The sequence below is a fragment of the Pinus tabuliformis genome, chromosome J, assembly GCF_031772625.1.
Source record: "Pinus tabuliformis cultivar Carrire ecotype Pingquan chromosome J, CPIR1, whole genome shotgun sequence".
In the NCBI taxonomy this organism is placed as follows: Eukaryota; Viridiplantae; Streptophyta; class Pinopsida; order Pinales; family Pinaceae; genus Pinus; species Pinus tabuliformis.
The window spans coordinates 729,141,202-729,155,376 of NC_142295.1; positions in this window are offsets into that span (position 1 = coordinate 729,141,202).

The following is a 14,175-nucleotide window of genomic DNA, read 5'->3' on the forward strand; positions in this document are numbered from 1 at the left end:
TTCGATGCTTTAAAACAAAATATCAGTTCAACCCTAGTTTTAGCATTGTTGGATTTGAAACAACCATTTGAAATACAAAAAATGCAAGTGACTACACCATGGGTGTAGTTATTTTACAGCATGGTAAGCCCATTTCATTTCATTCTGGTATTTTTAATGATGTTGTTATTAACTATCCTACATATGATAAAGAGCTTTACGAATTGGTGCAAAGTGTCAAGAAATGGAATCATTACTTAATGGGAATAGAAACCATTATTCACATCGATCATCAACCTTTGCAATATCTTCAATCTCAAACAAAATTGTAGCAAGCAAGGCACTTTCATTGGATGGGATTCTTATAGCAATTCCACTTGGTAATCAGGTACAAGAAAGGTATTTATAACAACGTTGTTGATATGCTTTCTAGACTGATTGTTAATGTAGCCATTTTACTCAAGAATCATTCTATTTTACCTTAAATTTATGTTGAACAATACGCAGATGATGCTAACTTTCAAGAGGTATATTCAAACTTGAGTCAAGGCCACCAAGTTGAGGACTAAGACTACCATGTACATGATAATTTGTTGTATCATTTGGGAAAACTTTTTGTTCCACAGGGAGAGAGAGTAAATGTCACAAGGGAAGTTCACACTTCTCTTATTGATGGACATTTCGGTGTAAGTAAAACAGTGGAAAATATTTAGAGGTATTTTTACTGGCCTCGTATGCTTGAAAGTGTGTCACGTTTTGTCAGAGGTTATTCATTGTGTGCAGTCAGTAAGCCTAGTAATAGGAAACTAGGATTGTACACACCACTTCCATTGCCTTCACGCCCATGTGAGAGTATTTCTATGGATTTTGTAGGAGGTGTTCCTTTATCAAGAAAAGTTCATGATTATTTGTACTTAGTTATGGATAGGTTCAGCAAGATGTGCATATTAATGCCTTGTACAAAATAAATTACAGCTATACAAACAACTCAACTTTTCTTTCAAAATGTATGGGTTCAATTTGGATTACCTACTTCTATTGTAAGTGATCATAATTCCCGATTTGTTGGGAATTTTTGGTCAAATTTATGGAACTTGATGGACACCAAGTTGAAGAAAAGTACATCCTTCCATCCGCAAACAAATGGTCAAACTGAAGTGGTTAATAGGATAATTATTCATTTTATAAGAGGGTATTGCAGCAAACATCCTAAGTTGTGGGATGAATAATTTCATTATATTCAACATGCTTACAACCAAGGAAAACACTCTTCTACTCTAAATTCGCCTTTTGAGGCATGTCTTAGTTATTTTCCTAAATCACCTTTCGATTTCATCTTTGAGAAATATGTAATTGTAGATGGACATAATGACATAGGCAGAGAAAAGAAATTCATTGAGTAAATTCAGTTGATTCACCAAACAATTCAAGAACAACTAGAAAAGAGTCAAGGAAAGTATAAGGTAAGGCATGATAAGCATCGTGTGGATCATTAGTTTCAAGTAGGTGATGAATTTTGGCTTTACATTAGCAAGGAAAGGCGTCAAGGTGAAGGTAAAAATTTGAAACCAATCCGTTATGGTCCATTTAAAATTTTGGAAAGGATTGGTAATAATGCTTTCAAGCTTGATTTGCCTTCATATATGCAAATCTATTATGTTTTTAATGTTGAAAATTTGAGATTATATGAACCTCCTTTGATTGAAGATCAAGGAGAAAGTGTACAGATTCCATCAATTGAAGATTTTTCTCCATAATTTCATAATGAGCTTCAGCAAGACACCATACTTGACAGAAGAATGGGGTCATCAAACAGGGGAAATATTGATTATCTTTGAGTGGGTCTCAAAGGTACAAATACATCAAAGGACAAATGGATTGAAGAGGGGACGTGTGGGAACAATACCCTCATCTGTTCAATAACTGAATATAATCTTTTGGGGTCCAAAATAATTCCAGTGGGGAGAAGTGATCAGGTGCTCAAGTTTATGCTCAAAAATCAAAGTGTCAGAAGCATGATAAACTTAGCTTCATATTGAAGAGCTCGTCATTCTGAATCTACCAATGCAAATGGAACTCAAATCTGATCTCGTATGAAAAAGTTAGAGAAAATCAAAGTTCAAGTTTGACTTGTCCACATGGTAGGATTGGATGACGTGGCAAAGCCCTTCAGTGAATGAGGAGGTGCCAAGTGGTAGGCTGCCATTGGCCCCTACATATCAAAATCACAAAAGATAGGTGGAAAGGTGTTACTGAATCGTTCCTGAGCAGAGAAGGGATGTGATGCGATAAATCACAATCACAGATCGGCGAGGGGAGGACAGTTTTAGTAATTGGCCCAAAGTTGCGATGCAACGAATCAACTAGGGTTGTGATGCGATGGATCACATATCACAATCGAAACTTGCAGGAAAAATAAAGAACCTCATTAGGTTATCTGTTGATTGTGAAATTCGAAAGGGATCCCGAATGCGATTAGATGATAGGCTCCTAGTTAATACTCTTGTCGGGTCCGCCGATATGGCAATCGCACATCGCCCACTATGTTTAAAAACCTTAAGCCCACCAAACTTCACCGATTGTGATTTTCAATTCGACCGACAAAATATGGATTGCTACGCAGTGAAATATTCGCCTAGTTAGCATATTTTCAAGCTAATTTGATGGTTAGTGGCCAATAAAAGGGAATTTGTTGAGAAAATTGTGGGAGAACTGGGAGAGGTCATAACTTCTTTAGTTCATATCCAAATTATGTGCAAAAAGAGTCAATTCTAGTAGTTTTGGCTATTCTAAACTCATTGACATAGGTTTCAAAGGCATTTGAGCATTGTAAACACTTGTGTTGTAATTTTGAGCATAATAGAGAGGCCCAAGCATTGGAAGCTGGACCAAGGAGATGTAGCCTAGGAGGGGTGAACTCCTCATCAAGTCTCTATGTTGTGTGTTGTATTTTGATGTTCTTTGTTGTTATTTTGTTGTTATTCATCATATATTTTATGTTAAATTGTTTATAAAATTTACATAAGAAAATCTCATGGGAATCAGTTAATTAAGAAAAAATGGTGAATCCTTAAGCACTTGATAAGAAAATGATAAGCATCTTGGGTTTTGTTTGGAGTGGGGAATTAGCATAGCATTACTAATCTTCTCCATTTCACATCATTCTCATATGCACATTAATTTCTCTTATCTTAAGCCATCAACTAGGACTAGGATTTCCATGCTTAGCCTTAGCCTTGGCCATCAACTAGGTTTTTCACACTTTGCCTTGGCCATAAACTCTACAACATTGGCCTCTCTCTTTAATTTTGCAAGTTAGTGTTATTCTCCCTTCTTATTCTCATCCTATTAAACCTTCAAGAATTACATGCCTTCTCCAGGGTGTTCATGCACATTGCTTTGTTTATTTTATAGTCCTTCTTGCACATCCATTTGTTTATTATGTCATCTTTCAAACACCTATTCATATATGCACATATTGGATTTTGTGTGCCTACAAAGTATTCTTCATTTTCTATCAAATTCTTTTCATACACCACATTCAAATTCTACACAAATGTTTCATTTTTATTTGCCTTCTCATATGCGCTTTAATTCCTCTTATGTTAGTTAATTTATGATAGAGCAAGCCTAGATTGTTATTGGTAACCTAAGAATATATATGCTTCATCTTGTAGGGTTTTCAAATTCCACAAATTATGTTTTTTCACATTTATCCTTTACATCAATTGGGATTTCCACACTTAACCTTAGCCACCAACTATGTTTTTCGCAATTGGCCTTAACCACCATAACTTATTACAAGCTAGCACAAGTGAGACTCTCCAAACCCTTGATAGGGAATCCACTAAAATGGAAAATCTTAGCCACTATCTAGGGTTTTCATATTCATCAAAACTAGGGTTTTCAAATTAGATATTATTAGGGCTTTCCAAATTCCACAAAATTATGGTGGTGTGGTCACATGTGCCTTGGCCAAACACACTCTTGAGATTATAGTTTTAATTTATGATTTCTGGTGTCAATTTTTTATTCTATTGGACTCTCGGAACTCACTCACAACTATGAGCACCACTCTCCTAGGCTCCATAGGTCAAAAGTTGTTTTATTTGAGGATTTTTGAAATTAGGGCTTTACTTAGTAGAGACCAATGAAAAGTTTGCTTAAGGTGGGTGGATTTTTCAAAACCTTGGCTTGAGTCATTGTGGGTAGTGTGGTCACATGGGCCTTGGCCAAACACATACTTTGGAGCTTATAATACTCATCTATGATGCCCAGTTTGGGTTTTATACCCCGAAAGAAAATTCACAAGGTGTCCTTGAATAGCTCTTTGAAGCAAGTTAAAACTCACACCAAAACACTAAACAAGACTCAGATAAGTGAATTATTGAATTTTTTAACTATGGATGATATTCATAATGCATATTTTTGTCTGTGATGTATTTATATTGATTATTTTAAATCATGTTCTTCATGTTAGAGTCAAATGAAACTTATATTTTTGAGTCATGTCCATTCAGACTTTTTAAAAGAGAAAAGATGAATTTATGGCTCCACAGTTAGTCAAGATGACCTCCCTCATGTCATCACAGGTAGAGTCACACCCATTCACCCCAATATATCGCTATATATATATATATATATATATATATATATATATATATATATATATATATATATATATATATATATATATATATATATATATATATATATATATATATATATATATATATATATACATTCTACCTCCTCCTCAAGGCAATTATTTGACTTCTCTCAAGTAAGAGTCTTCTGGGCATCCAAGCGGACGACAAGAAAGACAAGGAGCATGAAGAAGAAGGACGAAATAATATATTTATCTCTTTATATAGCTCAAAAAAGTGGAAGTATTCTCTCTCTAGTCTGCATTATCTTCTAGGAAGTTGCAGTTGCAGGAACAAATATTCCAGACAGTTCCAAGGGGTCGAAATTCTGGGTTTCTGGCGGTTTCTAGCAGTTTCTGGGAGTCTAAAATTCAGGCTAGGGTAGAACACAACGATGAGTTTTTTTTATCATGTTGGAAGGCTTGAATTGGAGGAATTGACCAGGTTTGACCATAGATTTTTTAAAGTTTAGTTTGACTTAGTTTTTGACTAGAAGTCTACGTGTGTCTCTTGTTGAAGAGAATAATTTCTCTATTAAAAGGTTAATGGGTTTTCCCAAGGTAAATCTTGTTCTCTCTTTGTGCATCATGATATTTATTGTTCTATTGCCTTTATATGGTTTAATTTCTGAAGTATAATTACTTAATGATAAACTAGAAAAATAAAAAGAAAACCAACATCATTAGAAATAATTATCAATTGGCAGAAATATTATGCTTGTTTCTATTGCACTTGAAAAATCAATAGGGTATCAAGGCTTTGGTTAAGGAAAGAACATTGATGTCACTCTTGAAGAAACCCTACATATATAAAACTATTGTTGAGTCATTTTTTATCTACATCCATGGCTTCTTCTATGAAATTAGAAAACAAGTTAGAAGGGGCTTCAAACTTCAGAGCTTGGAAGACTAGGATTGATCTTATTCTTGAAAAGAACAAAGTCTTGGATATTGTAAAGGGAAAAGTTGTAGAACCAGAAGATAATGCATGAAAACAGAAGTTTAAGGAATATGACATCATTTTCATGAGTCTTATTTTGGATTCCATTAGAGATCACCTAATCCCCTATATTGTAAATCTTGAACCTTCAAAGGCAATGTATGATGCCCTAACTAAGCTATTTATAGCCAACAACATTGTCCAAGTCATGAGTTTGAATAATGAGCTTCATGATGTAAGGATCATGAATTATGACATCGTGGCCTCATATTTTCTAAGAAAATATCAAATAAGTGATCAAACCCAATAAATTGATGAAACTGTCTCTAAGAAGGAACTTATAACTACATCACTCAATGGACAACCTAGATCATGGGATGCATTTGCATCTGGTATAAGCAGCAGGAAGGAAATTGCCTCTTTTGAAGAAATACGAACCTCTTGTTTTCAAGAATAATCAAGGATTATATAAGGATATAGAAAGGAAGAAGCCTCTCAACCATTTGCAGCATGTTTCAAAAGGAAGAGTGGAAGAAAGAAGAAATTTGGTTTCCATAATAAAAAACCAAAAGGAAGATCTGCTTTGCAAGGAAAGAAAGATATGTCAAAATTTCAATGCTATCATTTTTACATATTTGGTCACTATATGAGCCAATTTCTTAAAGGAGACAATGATAGAAAGAGGAAAGGACTCACAACATGCTTTAGCAGTCGACATTAATAATGAACATCCAAAGTGACAAATATTTCTTTTATTTTTCTGCTCAACAGGTTCTCCTGTAGATGATGATGGTATGTTGCTTGTAGATAGTGGTGTTTCAAGACATATTACAGGATATCATGGCAATCTCACTAGCATGATGTAAAGAATACTATCATAAAGAGTGGAGCTTGGAGACAACCACAACTATGTAGTCCACATCATGATCACTTATACCCTGCTGTAACATGTGCATACATTCTTTGTCCCTATCATCCTGTTGTCCTACCTGTAATATATGATCCTGTAAATCTGTCCCATATGAGCTCACTGCTGCAACATGGTTCAACTACACTTTCCTGTTGAGAGCATCTGCAACCCTATTCTCCTTACCCTTGATGTATCTGATCTCGAAGTCAAATTCACTAAGGGTAGCCAACCATCTAGCTTGCCTGGCATTCAAATTTAGTTGGTCAAATAGATATCTCAACCCACTGTGATTGCTCATCAACACAAACCTCCTTCCAAGAAGATAATGTCTCCACATCTTCAAGGCATGAATAATAGCTACCAACTCAAGATCATGAGTCACGCGTTTTGCTCGTGCTCATTTAGTTTACTAGTCTCATAGCATATCACTTGTCCCTCCTACATAAGGGCTCCACCAAGCCCTCTCTTGAAAGCATATGTACACACTACGAACTCTTTATCCAGATCTACAATCTTTAACACTAGAGCATTTGTCAACAACTTCTTTAACTATTCAAAATTGGCTTCACACTCCTCTGTCCATTCAAACTTCCTACCTTTCCTCTGCAATGATGTAATAGGATAGGCAATGTGTGAGAAGTTCCTGATGAACCTCCTTTATTAACATGCTAACCCCATGAATGATCTAACTTCATCCACATTGCTAGGAGTTTCCCATTCCATGATAGCTCTTATCTTCTCTAGATCTGCTATTATGCCTTCCTTGGCAACAACATGTCCCAAGTAATGCACCTTTGTTTGAAAGTAACTACACTTGATAATATTGGCATACAATTGTTGCTCTCTTAGCAATCTCACTATTGTTTCTAAATGATCGGCACGCTCTTCCTCATTCTTAGAATATATCAGGATGTCATCAATGAATACAATAAAAAACTTGTCTAGATAAGGGTGCAACACACTATTCATCAAGCACATAAAAGTAGTTGGAGTGTTAGGCAGACCAAATGGAACTACAAAAAACTCATAATACCCATACCTAGTCTTGAAGGTGGTATTGTATATGTTCTCTTCCTTGATGCGTACCTGATGGTATCATATTCTCAAGTCAATCTTTGAGAACATTTTTTCTCCCTTCAATTGCTCAAACAAGTAATCGATCATCGGCAATGGGTACATGTACTTGATCATCATCTTGATCATTTTCCTATAATCAATTCATAACCCAAGAGTACCATCCTTATTCTTCACGAACAATACTGGTGCACCCCAAGGCAATACACTTGGCCTAATGTATCCCTTATCAAGAATTTCCTTCAACTACAAATTCAAATCTACTAAATATGGAGTGCTCATCCTGTAAGGTGCCTTTGATGTTGGTGTCACCCGTGGTACCAAATCAATAGAAAATTCCACTTCTCTACGAGGAGGCAACTCCAGAATCTTTGCTAGAAACACATCCTAATAATGTTGCAATACAGGGTACCTTTTGAATATTTTTTCATCATCATAATCCTTACCCTTCTCACTAGAAATATGAACTACAAACATTACACACCCTAACCTGCAACTACGCTTAGCCTGCATAGTTGTGACCATCCTCACTGATGTAGGCTTATTATTTCCTTGCAAGATTCTCTTTTCCCCATTATCATCCAGGCGCTCAATAGCCTTGTCGTAACAATCTACTTTGGTCCTTTGAAGATACAACCAATCCATACCCAAAATCATATTATATGATCCCAACAAGATCTTACCCAATGATGAACTCTCTTCTTAGTACCTATAGCCAATTGCACCAACCAAGAATTTGCATGCATTTATTTTCTCAAGCCACACTTATCCACCAGGTCAAGATTAACATAACTATAATTAGATCTAGAATCAACCAAAATAGAAATAACTTGATCACAAATCTTACTGTCCATCTCAATAATAGATGTCTGGTGATCCGCCTTCCTGTTGCCCATGGTTTCATAAATCCAAGGAATACTATGACAAACATTCCTAACTGTCTACACCTCTTGAGAACTATAGATATGAGACCTACCTCCCCAGTACAATGCACCATCCTTCTTGCGATGATCTTTGCCACATATCCAGCACTACAACGATCCTTTACCCTCACCTCTAGTTGTTGGAAACCCATGCCCCTTCTCAACTGTGTTTAAATTTTTGTAAGGAACCACATTTTCTTTCTCACCTGCATCCTGAGGTCTTCCCCACTTTGGTGGCAACTTCCCTTTAACTTTATCATTTCCCTTCAAGTCAAGTTTAGTCTCAACTTTATGCTTTAACTCCTCATCACAATGCTTCAATCTCTGGATGGATTCCTCTAGCAATCTAGGCTCATCAAACTCAATCTGGTTTCTATATGTTGATGGCAACCCACTGATGAACCTATGAATCTTAGCCTTCTCCTCGTTGAAATATGGCACATATCTAAACAGCTCCAAGAACCTGCTAATATACTCATCATCTATCATAGAGCCCATTTGTAGCTCATAAAAATCCTTATCTTTGTCATCATGATATCTCTCTAACAAGTACTTATTTTTGAAGAGTCTCTCGAACTCATACCAAGTCAACTCTTCTTCCCAAATACCCTTGACATTCTTCACATCTTCCCACTAGATGTTTGTTTTTCCTTTAAGATTGAAGGTGGCTATATCTGCTTTCATATTATCTGAGTAGCTATGTAATCTAAACAATTTCTTCATCCCAATAAACCATGCCTCTGCATCTTATGACTTCTTCATCTCTCCATAAAATGTAGTAGGATTCACTTTCTTGAACTCCTTAGGTAAATATTCACCCGTCCTATAAGGATGATGATAGTGATAAGTGTGATGATGTCTCCTATATCAGGAACTAGAATGATGCCCATACATACTAATCCTCCTGTCAAGTGTATCTAGTGATTTTCCATGTATAACTGTGTCCCCTCTATCTAACCTATATCCATACTAAGACTTGCTACCATAGGCCCCATTATTACAAGTAAAAACATGGAAAGATCCATGACTAAGAACTATTAAATAACCATGCTTATAACTAGAATATAACTAGATAAATAATAATCAGATAAAATCCATTAGAGCCACATATTAACAAGTACATTTACTCATCAAAAGAAATAGAAACTTAACTCTTATTAAACATAGGAAAAATCCAACCAGCTTCAGGACTTCCACGTACCACCCAACCATAGATTGGCTGAACCAAATCTTTCTTTTAGTGAATCACCCCTGTGCCATATTCCAAGAATGAATGTGAGATCTCATGGAATAAACTAATCCATAAACAACCAAGGGAATCCATAGGTTAAACCACCTCCACCATCACCATATCATGACCTCACCTAAACTAGTTCCAAGAACAAAAAACCAAGCCAAGCATGGACGCCTCAAAATTTCCTCTCCAATACCTTAAGTAATTTTCATGTATCCACCCTCAGGATTTACCGTGTAAACCGCTATTACCATTCAAGGGATTCCTAGGCCTTTGTGAATTTTTCTGAGACCATCTCACCCAGATCCAAAATATTTCGGCAATCCAAAGCTCAAACCAAGAAAATTCCCATAACACCATGGCTATCTAGAAATGGAAAGGCAAGGCTAATATATATTGGCTAACCTAGAAAAATCCATACCAATAATAGAAAAAGAACAAAATACCAACATGCACATACCATGCATTTCAAAACCAGCTAGGAAATCATACATACAACCTATTACCTGCAATTATTCATGTTGAAGTTGCTTGATCCAACTTTTCCTTGATCCTTACTTTCCTTTGCTTTCCTTGTCCTTCCTTTGCTTTCCTTGTCCTTCCTTTGATTGCTTTCTTTCCTTCTCTTGATTCTCTTCTCCTCTCTGAGACTAATTCTAAAATGGAACTTACAAAAGGCCCCTAATTGATACTCTAATGCCTTTTTATTATTGATGCCTCTAATTTCTTCATTTTTCCTCTATTTTCCTTCAATTTTCTCCTCACATGAAATTTGTTACCTTTCACCTCCCTTTTCTCCTAATTCCATTTATTTTCGTAAATAAAATACCAATTAATGCTTCATGCCTTTCCAAAGCCTTTTCCATTGCCTTTGCCAATTTCCCTTAGACATAAACACAACAAGTGATGCCCACTAAGATATTTTTCCCAACATTCATCTTGGAATAAGTGTCCCTTGACCTTGGTCTTATTTTTCCTTTATTAAACTTTATTACACGAAATTTTAACTCGGGGTTGTTACAAAGTACATCTCCACTAATGAGCAGACAACAAAAATTTTGATGAAGCCTCTGTCCAAAGACAATTTCATATACTTCAGGTACAACTTGGGGTTGTGGAGATTACCATGCTCATTGAAAGAGAGTGTTAATATGATAGCATCATGGATAGTCATTCTCCCTGTGTCAAATATGTTGACCAATTGGGGCGAATGGTCCACAAGAGGACAATAATATTCCCTGTATCAAAGATGTTAACTAGTTACATAAAATGATCCTTGAAGCCAAGGATCACTCAGTTTAGTACATGGCTTTCAACATTAGGATCAATCTCTCCAATTTGGATAAGGAGCTCATTTAGCATCAAGCCCAATTTCTCATGTAGAGTGTGGCCTTTGGAGTTTCACCATGAGTCGGGGAGATTGACAGGAGTGCCAACCAAGATTATGGGTTAGTGGTACCGACAAGAGTTATGATGACTAGTTGATGCTGAATGTTATGCCATGTGTCAGGAGTACCAACTATGATTATGGGTCAGTGGTACCGATTAGTTGTGGAAATTAGCTAATGTTGATATTCATGATGATGTTCATGTCAAAGATGTTGAAGAGATGATTTTGATGATGTCAAAGATGTTGATTATATCAAATATGTTGACAAGATGATGTTGATGATGTCAGATATGTTGACTTACTTTATGTCAAAGATGCTAAAAAAGGTTGATGATGATTTTTTAATAACCTTTTCATGGAGAAATTTTTCAACTTGAGAACACCTATGATAATAATTATGAATACCTCCCTAGTTAAGAGGGAGTGTTGAATTTTGTAAATATGGTTGATCTTCATAATGTATATTTTGGCCCTAGATGTATTTATATTGATTATTGTAAAGCATGTTGTTCGTGCTAGAGTCAAAAGAAAATTATATTTTTGAGTCATGTCCATTTGGACTTTTTAAAAGAGAATTTTTTGAAATTGAATTTTTGGCTCCAAATTTAGTCAAGTTGGCCTCCCTCCATGTCAAGTCAGCCCACGAAAATTCAGATCCATTTTCCCTATCCGATCACTATATATAAACAATTGTCCTCCTCCTCAAGGTAGCAATTCAACTTCTCTCAAGCAATAATCTTTTGTGCATCCAAGTGAATGACAAGAAGGAAAAGGAGGATGAATGGCCCAATAGGATCCAAAAATGCCCAAAAATTAAAGTCCCAAAATCTAGACAAAACTAGCACCAAGTCATAGATCTCATTGAGATGATTCTAATGGTGAAAACAACACCTCAATCTAACTTCGTATGAGGAATACATACTAATTTATAGGAAAACATTGTGCAACTAGGACCCATAAGGTAGCACATGGAACTCCCACAGGCTTCTACATGGCATCCCAGTTAGCAATCCAAGTGGGATCCATAGAGATGACATGGAAAGGTTGACTTAGGTGATGTGGAAGGGTTAACTAAGGTGATGTGGTAGGGTTGAGAAGTATGAGGTGATCGATGACAAAGAGCCACATGGCACCCAATTGGAAACCAAATTGGCTAGCTAACCCATAGGCATATGGAGAGTTTCCAACTAAAGTTGGTGGTGCCACTAAGATTGGTAGTTCGACACAATTAGTGAGAGTAATACCAAATCTACATCTATATATATATATCGAATAAATTTCAATATTAAAGCAAACCATTTGTTATAACACACGCCAAAGTGGGATCCGATGAGGTTTGACCTCTAACCACCCCAAAAACAAACAATGAAATTTTCCAACAAACGATGTGGTGGGACTTGGTAAGTCTTCCCAACACAAATGATTGAAACCCATGCCATTTGAAAGCAACAAAATAGGAGGAGGTTGGAACTAGGATGCGACGTGTGGGCCAAGGATTGGAACCGCGTCTAGGTGGGTGCATAAATCCATATAGATACATGGTATATTCTAGGGAATATTTTGTAGAAATATTCATAGAGTATTTTGATTATTATGGCAACTTGGAGATTCTCTAGGGGACCGAGAGGTGAAAGTTACAAAACCTAGTCAAGTTTATACTCATTTTTCGTGAAATTTCACAAGGAACCCAATGGTGCAATCAAAATTGGGATCTTAGTAGAAAAATTTAAGGTCACTCCTAGAAGTAAGGTATTTCCATTTATTTTTTCATGTACTTTCCTTTCATATTGTTTAGATAATATAGAGACCTCTCCACATTGAAGTTTGTCCCGAAGATGTATCTCACACATTGCAAGTGAAATCCATTAACAAATATTAGTGCATTGTCTATGATGTATTTATTTTGTGTTGCTTCTTAATGGCTATTCCATTTATGGTATTTTCATGCTCTTTAACCAAAGTTTTACATCACTAAAGGAAAGATCTTGGGTCATGTTGGTATCAAAGAAGGCTTCTTTGATGTGACTTATGAGTGTGGATGCTTACTATGGCCAAACTCAAAGAGAGTGAACGAAAAATCAAGTCTTTTAACCCTAGGACTAGATGTGCAACATAAAGAAATAAAATGGAGGGAAATGATGTGCACACAGAGAATGATCAGGCTTTCCACAAAGCCTTCTACCAGATGGCATATCAGGTGGAAATGTTGTTTGCATATTATGAAAAGCAAATGGAAAAAGAAGGCAAGAAAGAGGGAGATCTAGGAGAAGATAATGCATTGGTACACTGAGGAGGTGGAGGAGAACCTCCTCAATATCCATCTTCAAGTTCAATCTCTTACTCTTCCCCTAATTCCTTTCATTATCGTCATTCACATAGTCATTAAAAAAATAATTCTAAAAATCCATTTTTAAAGTTAGATGTGAAATTTTATTTTCCCATGTTTAATGGAGAAGCTAATGCAGAGAAACTAAACAATTGGATTAGACATATCAAAGTGTATTGGTGTATACAACATATTGAAGAGGACGAAGCAAATATTTAGTTGGCATCTCTTTGATCGGGAAGCACATCTCTTGTATGGTGGGAGAACAAACTTCAAAAATGTAGTGAGCATAATGGTAAACTACTTTATTCATTATCTGAGTTTGTTTCTGCATTAAGAGGGAAATTTTATCCATTGGGTTATCGGAAAAAATCCATGATGGAAAGGAAAAACCTGAGAAAAGGAAAAGGTCAGAATGTTCAAATTTTTACAGAGGAGTTTAGGAAGCAAGTATTGGCATTGAATATTCCTTTAAACTTGCTAGAAACTTTGATGAAATATATTGGTGCTTTGCACAATTATCTTCTCCATTCATTATTGTTGTTTGATCCCACTAATCTAGATGAAGCTAGTGTGAAATTCATTCATCTTGAAAGTAGGGGAAATCATATACAAGAAGATCATCCAATAAACCTTCGTCCAAGCCTCGAAACAACAAGTTAAAATGTAAAGGAAGGGGAAAGAATAAAATGACAAAAAAGAAAGGAGAAGGGAAGCCCTCATGCACATGTTGCAATAAAAAAGGGCATGATGA